Below are 11,084 nucleotides of genomic sequence, written 5' to 3'. Positions count from 1 at the left end.
AGTTGATTTGTATGCATTTTGCCAGTTTTCAACGCCTAGTGGGCATTTATCTAGAGCAACTCTGCCCAGGTCAATCCCTTTCATGGTCCTGCCCCAGCCCCCAGCCTGTTTCCCACTTTGAATGAACCCAAAGAGTTCATGGAAAACGACAGTGCTAAGTCTGTCATAAGAATGTTTGCTCTTATCTCTGACTACAGTGTTTTGCTTTTGTGACGGGGTCTTCCTACAATGCATGTTCTCCTGTTCTCTATTAGTTACCTTTATAATCTGGGAGTGACAAATTTCCAATAGTTGCAGAAATATGAATGGATTACTTTTCCTGTGAAACAAGTCAAATTGTTTTAAGTGTTCAATTAAAGACAAATGTGAATTAAAATAATCTTTAATTTCAGAGGAATTTTTGATCGAAGCTTGAAATGGAGATCTATAAAGGAAACAGCAGGTAAATTTGAGTTCAAAGAGTTAAATACTTTTCTAAAGTATTTTTTAGTAAACTAAAGTACTTAGTAGAGAAAAGTATTTAGTAAACTAAATAGCAAAACTTTAGTTTACTAAAACAATTTAAAAACTACTCTAAAACACTTCACTAAAGTTAAACAAAACTGAAAATTTCTAAATCATAACATATGCTATAAATAAACTCAAAGGACAATTATAAACTAAGAATAATATTTTAAACACACACAAAAGACAAAGGCTATTTTCTTAATATAGATAAATTTATAAAACAAGAAAGAAAAAGTGGTCAATCAGGAAATGAGTTATAGATTGCTAATATAGACATAAAAAGATGCTCATATTCATTCAAAACTAAAGAAATAAATTAAAAAAATGAAAATATGTTTTCTCATTTAAGGGATTCTTAGAAGACAAAGCTCAGTATTAGGGTAAAGGAAGTAGATGCACCATCAGGATAAAACCTTTCTGGAGCTTCTTGGTAATTTCCACCAAATTTAAATGAACATTTTACTTTAACAATTCAAATTTTCAGGAATTCATTTTGTTTATAGTTGCACATAAGCTGATAAAAATACATATGTTTTCATTTACTATGTAATTGTTTATAACAACGCAAAAGTGGAAACGAGCCAAATGTTCATTGCTAGATGCTGGTGTAAGTCACAGAGTAGCATTATTACGAGTGATCTTTGTCAGCTGGAACTGTGCAGTTGGTAGGAGACTTTCTTTTCTGTTTTCTATTTTAAATTTGTACAACAAGAATATTATGTGAAATGCAGCAGTGTAGTGACGGGAAGGGAAAATAGAGCAATAACTGATTGCATCAAAGATGATCTATACTGGCCCGCTGGTCTGGGTGGTATTGATCCTGGGCGTCTCGGCCAGGGGCAGACAGTGGGGGCACGATGCAGTGTCTCCACTCTTTTAATGCCAATCAATATTATCTATTTCAAGTAGACTGTGTCGTATACCAACTTTTGATTTCCATTCAGGACCATATGATTTAATAGTCTCCTTCACTTCTGGTGTGTTGGCTTTTTTGTTCATTTTATTTTGCTTTTATTTTACATGTATTTCTTTCTTCTCTATGTTTGTCCTGAATAACCTGCACATTTGGGGTGGCATATGAGAGATGTGAACGAGATGCTTTTCAGATCTGAAAGCATGAGCTTTTCTGTTTTCTCTTACACTTGTCTTCTTTGTCACATGCTTTTGTCCATGCTTAGTGACTTTCCCATTTATTGTACAGGCAACAGTATGGATTAGGGATCTTATAAGTTAGAAATTTAGTTTTCTCAAGGTCTTTCTAGTCATGTCTTTAAGGTATTGTAAGTGTGTTTTACAAACCCAGAACCTGGGCCTAGAAAAATTACATTTTATTTAATATGTTGAAATGTAGATTCCTAATAACTATTTATTTGGGAATAGTTAAACACTATTTAAAATAGCATTTAACATTTTGCTGTTAAACATTTAAACATTTCTATGGTTTTAGATGGCTGTATAACCTTTATATATATGGCTCTGGAAAATAAAAATAGCTCCAGTGAAGTCCTTTCATCTAATGTTTTATTCTGCTTGTTTTGTTTCTTTATCTATTCCAGTGATTTTCAACTGGTGTGCTAGAGAAGTTTTTAAAAAGATTTTATTTATTTATTTTTAGAGAGGAGAAGGGGGAGAGAATGGGAGGGAGAGAAACCTCAATGTGTGGTTGCCTCTCGAGCACCCCCTACAGGGGACCTGGCTCTCAACTCAGGCATGTGCCCTGACTGGGAATAAAACCAGTGACCCTTTGGTTTGCAGGCCCACGCTCAATCCACTGAGCCACACCAGCCAGGGCTGCAAGAATTTTTAAAATGTGCAATACCTGACTACTTAGGGGGGACACTGATCTCTTTTCCCCTTAGATTGTCAAATTAAAAAAAAAATGACAACGGCCAACACAACAATGGTTGTGTGGTGTGAATCAAAATTATACCTATTTTTTTAAGTCAGATTGGCAAAAAATACGTTTTTTGATGTACTGCAGAATTTCAGTAATTAGTTTATGTGTGCCATGAGATGAAAAAGTTGAAAATTGTGGACCCATTCAACCAAAAAGTAAGCATTTAGTGTCACTAAAAATATGCCATTAAACTTGACATTAAATATAAGCTAACTTGAACAATTCTTTAGTGTAATGTAAGCATTATAAATCTGGAATAAGATGCATATTCAAAATATATTTTATTCATCAGAAAATATATAAGATCATTACGGGAGAATAATTAGGTTTCCTACATTTCAAGTGGGCAATTTGACTTCTGCTGTTGAGGTCTATAATCTATGTATCATAGAACGGAAAACAGTTATTTGTGTGTGTGGTTAATATTACCAGAGCCTCCTACCTCTCTCCGTCTAGACAATACTCATTTCCTCCTGTTCTATACCTTCTTTGTCTTAACCACCTTGCCTTCTCTACTCTTTTTGTCCTTTTTTTCATAATCTATTCCTCTCTGTAATCATTTCTATTCTTCTCTGTATAGACATAATCATAACTATTTTTTAAGTAGCTAATAGGATGCTAAGATATTTATAGCTTACAGAAAGCAAGCCTGGACCATTCTGCCCACTCTTAGCTTATTATTGTAGAGGCAATCTCCAAATATAAATAGTTCTATGCCTCATCTCACTGCCAGTATCACAGGAAGAAAAGAGAAAGACGTGGCCCACACAATGACTCAATAAATATTTCTGAACATGGCCTTCAGCATACACCAGGGTGGAAGGGGTTGGATGAGTGGGTGAGATTCTTGAGGGCCTTCTTGAGGCTGATACAAGGCTGTGAATATAAGTCGGCAACTCTGACTTCAAGTTCTGTGGTATTTCAGTGTCACTGCCTTGAAATGATCCCTCTTTTATTCAAGGGATAATTCTTGTCTTACTGAACATAGGTAGGTGACAATAGGGGTCATTAGACTTTAAAAAGTCTGAACATTACAAAGTGATTTGAATCTTCCTTGTAGACATTTCTCTAGGGTTAATGAATAATTTTCACAACTCTGCTATTCAAATTTATACATCTCTCAGAAATCACATTCAAAATTTACCTCTTCCAAGTTCTCTAAATTTATCAAGATGATTTTACTGTATTATTTAAATCTGTCCAGTTGACCTTAGGAGCAATTACATACATTTTTGAAGAGTCACTTACATTAATCCTTTCTTTCTTTTCACATTCAACTTAGAAAAGAAGTTGATTTGTATTGAGTTGATAAAACTGAAGAAATTATATATGTCAATTAGAGCTGTTATAACTGGCAATAATCTATGCTTTTCTTCTGCCTAGTAGCATTAGCATTTACAGGAAGGAAAAGGTTATGCAGGCCATTTCTGTTCACATGTTTTACTTTAACCTGCTGAGATATACATTTTTTTCCTCTGTAAAACCAATGTCAAAAGTGGTCACGGAAAGCTCAGGCATCAAATGTAAAAGCCATTTTTTTTTAATAGAAAAGAGAAAGAAATGCATCTCACATAAAATATTAACCAAATTGAACTCTAAGTAAGACACATTGTAATGATTTTGTGAAAGTTAGTGCTTGCTCAGTTTGCATGGGTATATCTGTACTGCTACAGCATTGCTGAGATTATAAGTTCCAGCAATCTTTATCAGAAATAGCAGCCTCTTCTGAGAAAGCAGTACTTGAGCAGTGTTTACCAACACATTTTATATAGAACTGATTACATGTGAGAAAAATACAAGTACCACAGGGGTTGAGAGTACTTTCACGGCATAGTGTCAGCCTTAATATTATGGGGGAACTCAGTGATAAGGCCAAATAAGATCAGGAAGGCTTCAAGGCAGACGGATACTGATAGATTCATTCACTCATTTGTTAACTCATAATCCACTCGGTGATTTAAACAATCAATTGATTACTTCCTGTGTGCAAGACACTTGCCTTCATGAGCATACAAAAAATGAAAAACACAGATGCTTTCTGAACCCTCAAGAAGATTACATTCCTGTGGGGATGGATGATATTAAACAAATAACTAGAGACTTGCTTAACTGCAAGTGTAACCACTGCTGCAAAGTTAAGAACTGTGTATCCTTTCTTTTAATTTTATCCTCACTGGAGGGAATTTCTTTCATTACTTTTAGAGAGAGAGGAAGAAGGAAAAAGAGAGGTGGGGGAAGAGAGAGAGAGACAGAGAGAGTGAGAGAGAGAGATGTATTGGTTATTGGTTGCTTCTCATAGGCTCCCCAGCCTGGAATTAAACCTTCAACCTAGACACATTCCCTGACTGAGAATTGAACCCGCAGCCTTGCAGTGTACTAGATGATGGATGCTCCAAGCAACTGAGCCACATTGGCCAGGGCAAGACCTGTATATTCTAAAACATATGATATGGCAGGACACCTGACAGAGCTTATGGATTCAGGGAAGATTTGAGACCCAAAGAATGAGCAAGAATTAGACAACAAAGTCAATAAGCCATGGGTCAAAATATCTTTTGATAAAGATTGTCTAAAATCATGGGTAGTATTCTAGAAGTGAGTTAGTTTTTTTTTAGTGTTCTAGTGCTCTCCAAGGCAGAGAGCTATGACAGAGATTGCTACTTGCCTACCCCCTATTTATACTCTTTTTCTTCCTTACTAACAGAACCCAATTTTATTTAGAAAAACAGCATTCCCAGGTAAAATAATTATGTTTCCAGGTATCCTTCTAGCTGGTTATTGGACACAGTCTTAACTATACAAAGAAAGCAAAAGATACTGGATTGGGCTTCTAGGAAAGTTGCTCTGAGAAGGCTGTTTTAGCTGTTAAACACATTTCTTACCATTTGACCTTGCCCTTCATTTCTGAAATGAGAATGTTGTGGCAGCAGCATTGGTCAGTATCTTGAGGACATACGGACAGGGCCATCCTCTCAGTCTGGGACAACAGGAAGCCTGAGGGGCTCAGTGCCCAGGGCTGTTGTGGAGCCCCTGGGCTCCTGGGCTTCTGAACCAGTTTTCTTTAGTTTGAGGGAATTTGAGAAGAATTAATCTGCAAACATGCTGGGTAAATAAAACCTTATCTGGGGAAACCTTGCTTTCTGTATCATCAGATGGCTTTACCTTCTTTCTGCTTTTGTGTTGACAAAGTAAGAAATACATGTTCAAATACATATGGAATGTTTGCTTACCGTGCTGTTTATACATGTAAGGGATTACATAAACACTAAGTAAAGAAGAATGAAGAAGTAAAGGATGTCTCCTCTAGCTGAGGTGACCAAAAATGCTTCATGGTGCCGCTTCAGTTTGCCAGGAGTCCGGGCAGCAGGGTAGCCCAGCTGCTCAGGTCCAGAGACCGTGTTCTCACGAGCTCTGTGGCATGTTGATGTGGGCTGAGCATCGTTGAAAGCTGAAGTAGGCTGTGGATCCAAGAAACACCTCAAGGAGTAATGATGATTCCAAGTTTGGCCACACGATACTGGAGGAGATGGGTGGTCTAAAGGCAAGGGTTTAAAGGCTCAGGAGCAAGGAGCCACAAATCATATTAAAGTCCAAGTTAAAAATAACCACCTGGGACTTGGAGCTATGATCAACATGGAAGACAACTGGATTGCTCATCAGGATGATTTAACCAGCTTCTGGCTGAACTGAACAATTGCCATGGGCAGGACTCCTCAGATAAAAAGGAAGAGAAATCTTTTAGCCTTGAGAAAAGACCAAAATCTCCAAACATTGTGTTCATTGTATGAAATTCATAAAAGAGTATGATCTAGCATCTCAGGGCAAAACAGATTTTCACTGCATTTGGGGGAAAAGACAGAGTAAGAAGACTCCCAAGGATGGTTCCAGCCCTGCAGCTCCAGGTAGGAACAGAACCTCCACTAGGACAGCCATGCCTTCACCCTCCAGGAGGACTTGGCCAGGCAGATGGCAGAGCTAAAGACTAGCCATGGGTCATGTCTGCAGGGCCCAGCCTTCCAGAGACCCAAGTGGAAAGGTCAGGGGAAATAAAAGAAAGAAAGAGGCAAAAAGATAAAAATGTAGAGAATTACACCCGCCCCAAGACCAAGAATAAGAGAGACCAAGTTGAGAGGCAGCTGGGAGACCCTCGCTGGGATGAGAATTTGGATGCTTCTGCCGAGGATGGAGAGGACTGTGTGTGGCCACTGGATGACCAGGACTTACCATCAAAACCATCAAAAAAGTAAAAAGAAAAATCTACAAAAGCAAGTTGAGGCAGCGATGGTCGCTACAACAGATGAAGCACCAGCGGAAAAAGGAGAAAAAGAGGAAATGTTCCAAAGAAATTCTGTTGAGCCAGGGCCTTAACAGTGTCTCAGATGTCACGGTGCTGCCAAGCAAACCCCTCTGGCCTGAAGTCAGAGCAGAGTTCACCCACGGGAGTTTGTGTGCATCTCTTAACCTGCCTGTGGATTGCTGAGTCTTACCCTGTCGCCACATTTTTTCCCAAGTCGTATTCCCAGAAGAACATTTTAATATTCTGAATCATGGCCCTCACACACAAATACATTTCTTTTCAGGCTCTGAAAAAAAAATGCTTCATAAAAGAGGTTTCACTTGAACTGGGTTTTACAATTGTGTATTTGCCTTCAAATTTAAAAGGACTTTGCATGGACTGTTTTTCTGTAGGCACTTGGGAGCCAATGACCATTTCCAACAGACTTCTGTCCTGTTTTAGTACAATAACTGATTTACTGTTGGGATGCCAGTGGTTTGAGACTGAAAGATCCAAATGTTAAAGAGACGGTTTAGTTGTCACATAGTATTTAGAGGCCATGAAAGGATTCTTTTTGGTAGTAAAGAAAAGAAAGGTGAACAAGGGTATAATGGATACTGATGAATTTTAGATTTGAGAGGAGAAGATGAGGAAAACTGAAAGCCAACTTTCTATTTCCAGGCTTTGCTACATAAGGAATTGCTGCGGGCAGGTGACAGAGGACAGGTGGTTGTGTCACTGGGGAAGGAAAGGTAATGAGTTTTATTTTAAGGCTATCTAACGATAATGAAGTGGAATGCCCATCAAAAACTAGAAATTTGTGATTCAAGTGTGAATTTTATAATGTCATATTGGAGAAACTAGTTAAAATCCACAGTTTTATTGCCTACGTGATTTCTTCCGTCAGCACTTTTTGCTCGTCTTTACTGAGCCTGAAAGATCGTGGTTAGCTGAAAAGTCTAGTTCCTTTCATAAAACAACATTAGGATAAAGTATCTTTTTTACTATGCCAGGGGAATGTGGAAAACAAAATCAATTTTTCTATTGTTGCCTATCACAATGAACATTATGCCATATCTATAACGAACTATTTTCTTTCTAAAATGTTATTCTTTTAAGTCATGTAATTAAAGAGGCATATTTTCAGAATGATGAATACTGGGAGTGCTGAAAAATAGTAAAGGTAATGTGTTTGTAATTATAGTTTGCAATATGCAAAACAAAGATAATTCGATTATCACCCCAAATGCCTTTCTTTTCTATAAAGCCCAAATTAAGCAACCTGGGTAAGCATATTGGTAAATTGCTTTAATCAAAGTTTTTTGCATATTTAGGCAAACTTCACTACATTTATGGCTTATAAATTTCTCACCACATGTATTTGATTAAAGACTTTGAAAATTTAATTGATGTTTTCTCACATTAATTCACTGATAGGACAAGTTTTATTATAAAAGAAGTGCTAAGTGTTGTTTTAATAATTATATATTTGGAATTAAAGTAAAAGTTTAGACTAAAATATACTTAGTTATGAAATAACTGCTAGAACAAGTACTGTAAAAACATATTTAAAGTTTATTTTAGTTCAAATCATAATGGGTTTTTTAATATTATGCTACCTAACATTATATATATATATATATATATATATATATATGTGGATATATGCATATTAAAATTATATATAATATATAACATCATATATGTATTTAAAATATATCACAAGAAACCTAAATGGAAGAATATGTTATATTTATAACTTGAAGAAGTAGTGCTGGTTTAATTGCCTAGAATTTAACTCTAGTGGAGTGTATGAATTTCTGTCATATAGCTGTTCTCTTCAACCTGTTGTATATTTGTTCTAATGAGAGTTGTCTCCTAAGCGCTATAAGACTGAGATTCTATTCTGCCTCTGGCTCTTTGCCTTCTTTCATGTTGCTCTTCTGAATTTTTGGTTGAGGGTGTGAGGGTCTTATTTTATTCTTCCCTGTGAGTTTTACCTTTTACTAGTGTTCAGCTTTACTCTTTAGCTTCCTACCCCTTCAGGTTCAAATTTTTTGCCCCCCCCAAAAAATATTGAAGAATAGGCTTGTACTTATGAAGAGTTCTTGCCCTAGTGTAACTGTGGCTCCTAAATATCAGTAGACTCCAGACTTTACATTGTATCTCCAGCCCAGACTTCTAACCATGTGCCTGCTCTAGTGCTCAACAAATTCTTAATAGGAAAAACAAATAAGCAAACAAAAAATTGTGATGAGCTTGGAATCCCCTACTCTTCAGTTCCTTGTGTTAGACTATGTCACCTCCAAAAACTCCACTAGTTCCTCTTTCCCTTGGAATAATTTCTCTGCGTATGGCAAACCCAATCTTTAGCTCTTATCCTAACTTGGTAAATGCCCAAATGGAAGAAAGCTGCTTACAATGTCAATTCACACAGGAAGGACTCTTTCCTTTTTAGAATTTAGTACATAAAGTTCTCTATGCTTCCATAGATCTCTTAATCTTTGAAACTATGATTTTAATACTTTACCATTTTTAAAAGATAACAATGTTTTATCAAAATCTACTCATTGGTGGAAGTCCTAGAGTACTATTTTAATTACAAATAAAATATCTTAAGACAAAAAGCAATTAAGAAATAGACAGTCCATTGTCATTCAACATTTTAATAAGTTTACATGAAAACAATAACACAATACTTTTAAATTTGTATGCAAAGCTTCACATATATAAAGCAAATATTGATATAACTATAAAGAGCAACAAATTCAAATGTAAAGATAAACCTATTTTGTCCTATCTAAATAGACACTATCTTTAAAATGCAGAATAGAGTTGACCGCCTCATGATGTTACTGATCACAAAAAAACACGAAATGGCATAAGTAACACATATCAAAAATGTAAAGGAAGATGTCTCCACAGATTCCTGACACAGTAGAAACTTATTAATTTTATTTAGTCAATTTGAAAGCTTAGGTGAAATGCACAATAACTCTTACTGAATAAAAATAATATCCAGAGTTGTTACATTATCTAAAATGTCCAGTTTTCATAAAAAATTACTAGACATGCAAATATCAGATAAGGATGATCCATAATGACAGGAGAAAAGCAATCAAGAGAAACTTACTCTGGTTAAGAGTAGACATTATATTTAGCAGATAAAGACTTCAAAGCAGCTATTATAAATACATTCAAAGAATTAATGAGACACTTGTTTAATTAATTAAAGTAGAATATCCTGACAGTCAATATGTAGGGGGTCTCAAAAGAGAGGTAAAAACAAGCAAGCAAGAAGGCAAACAAACAAGCCAAGGAATCAACAGGGAATTCTAACGTACAACAATGAAAGTGAAAAATTTACAATAATGTAAATGACAACAAACACATGGACTCGACATCAGATTTAGGATGACAGAAGACAGAATTATTAAACTAAAAGATAACTCAATAGACATGATTGAACCTGAAAAATGGATGGAAAAGATTAAACAAAATGAGTAGTTGCAGAAACCTGCAGGGCAATGTCACATATTCCAATATACAATACATGCAATGAGATTTCCGCAAGGAGAGGTGAGGGGCAAAATAGTTTTTTTCAAAAAAATAGTAGCAAAAACTTTACAAATTTAATGAAAACTGTGAATATACAAATCTAGGAGGCTCAAAGAACTGCAAGTAGAGTAAACATAAGAACACCCGCTTGGAAACATCGTAGTTAATGTGCTGCAAGCCAGAAACGAAGAGAACATCTTGGAAATGAAAAGCGACATATTACATACACTGAAAATATTATTTTCATTGAATATTATTACTACTTTCATGGTATGCAAATTAATTAATTGATTATTTAAAGTAAAATAATATGATTAATTATGAACTCTTAGAAACAATGGAGGCCAGGGATAAGTGAAATAACATATTCAAAATGCTGAGAGAAGAAAATCAATCAATAATTCTATATCCAGTGAAACTATCATTAAAAGGTGACTGTGGAATAAAGATGTCCCCAAACATTTTATTGCAGCATGGTAAAAAACTAAAACTCAAGTTCAAACTTTATTTGCAGTGTGCTACACTTCGGAAGGTTGCTCAGGGATCAAATGCCTCTTTCCTTGCTAGGGATGAGGGGTTTAATTGTGGATGTTTTGTAATCAGAGTTTTGGAAGATCGGCACACACATGCAGTTTCACATGCTTGAGGCCAGAGGGTTTGTAAAATTTCACATGTCAAAGAGTCATGAAACTCAGAAGAGATACTCTGAATTTAGATGAAACCAGTGTGTAGGCTTGGGTATTAAGTGGTTAGTACAGGGGTTCTGGGCATGGGGATTTTGCAGGGCGTTTTCACTTGACATGACTAAAATCATGGAGTAAGTCAAGTGGTTTTTCCAAAATACAT

At 35.9% G+C, this 11,084-nt stretch overlaps 1 pseudogene; it reads left to right on the top strand.

Moving 5' to 3' along the window:
* The first annotated feature begins 5,822 nt into the window (after positions 1-5,822).
* On the top strand, positions 5,823-6,772 carry LOC128780754 (PIN2/TERF1-interacting telomerase inhibitor 1 pseudogene; annotated as a pseudogene).
* The last annotated feature ends 4,312 nt before the right edge of the window (positions 6,773-11,084 follow it).

This window comes from Desmodus rotundus, chromosome 4 (assembly GCF_022682495.2).
Source record: "Desmodus rotundus isolate HL8 chromosome 4, HLdesRot8A.1, whole genome shotgun sequence".
Taxonomy (NCBI): domain Eukaryota; kingdom Metazoa; phylum Chordata; class Mammalia; order Chiroptera; family Phyllostomidae; genus Desmodus; species Desmodus rotundus.
The sequence above is the reverse complement of the archived record's forward strand: the minus strand, read 5'-3'. Positions and strand labels throughout refer to the sequence as shown.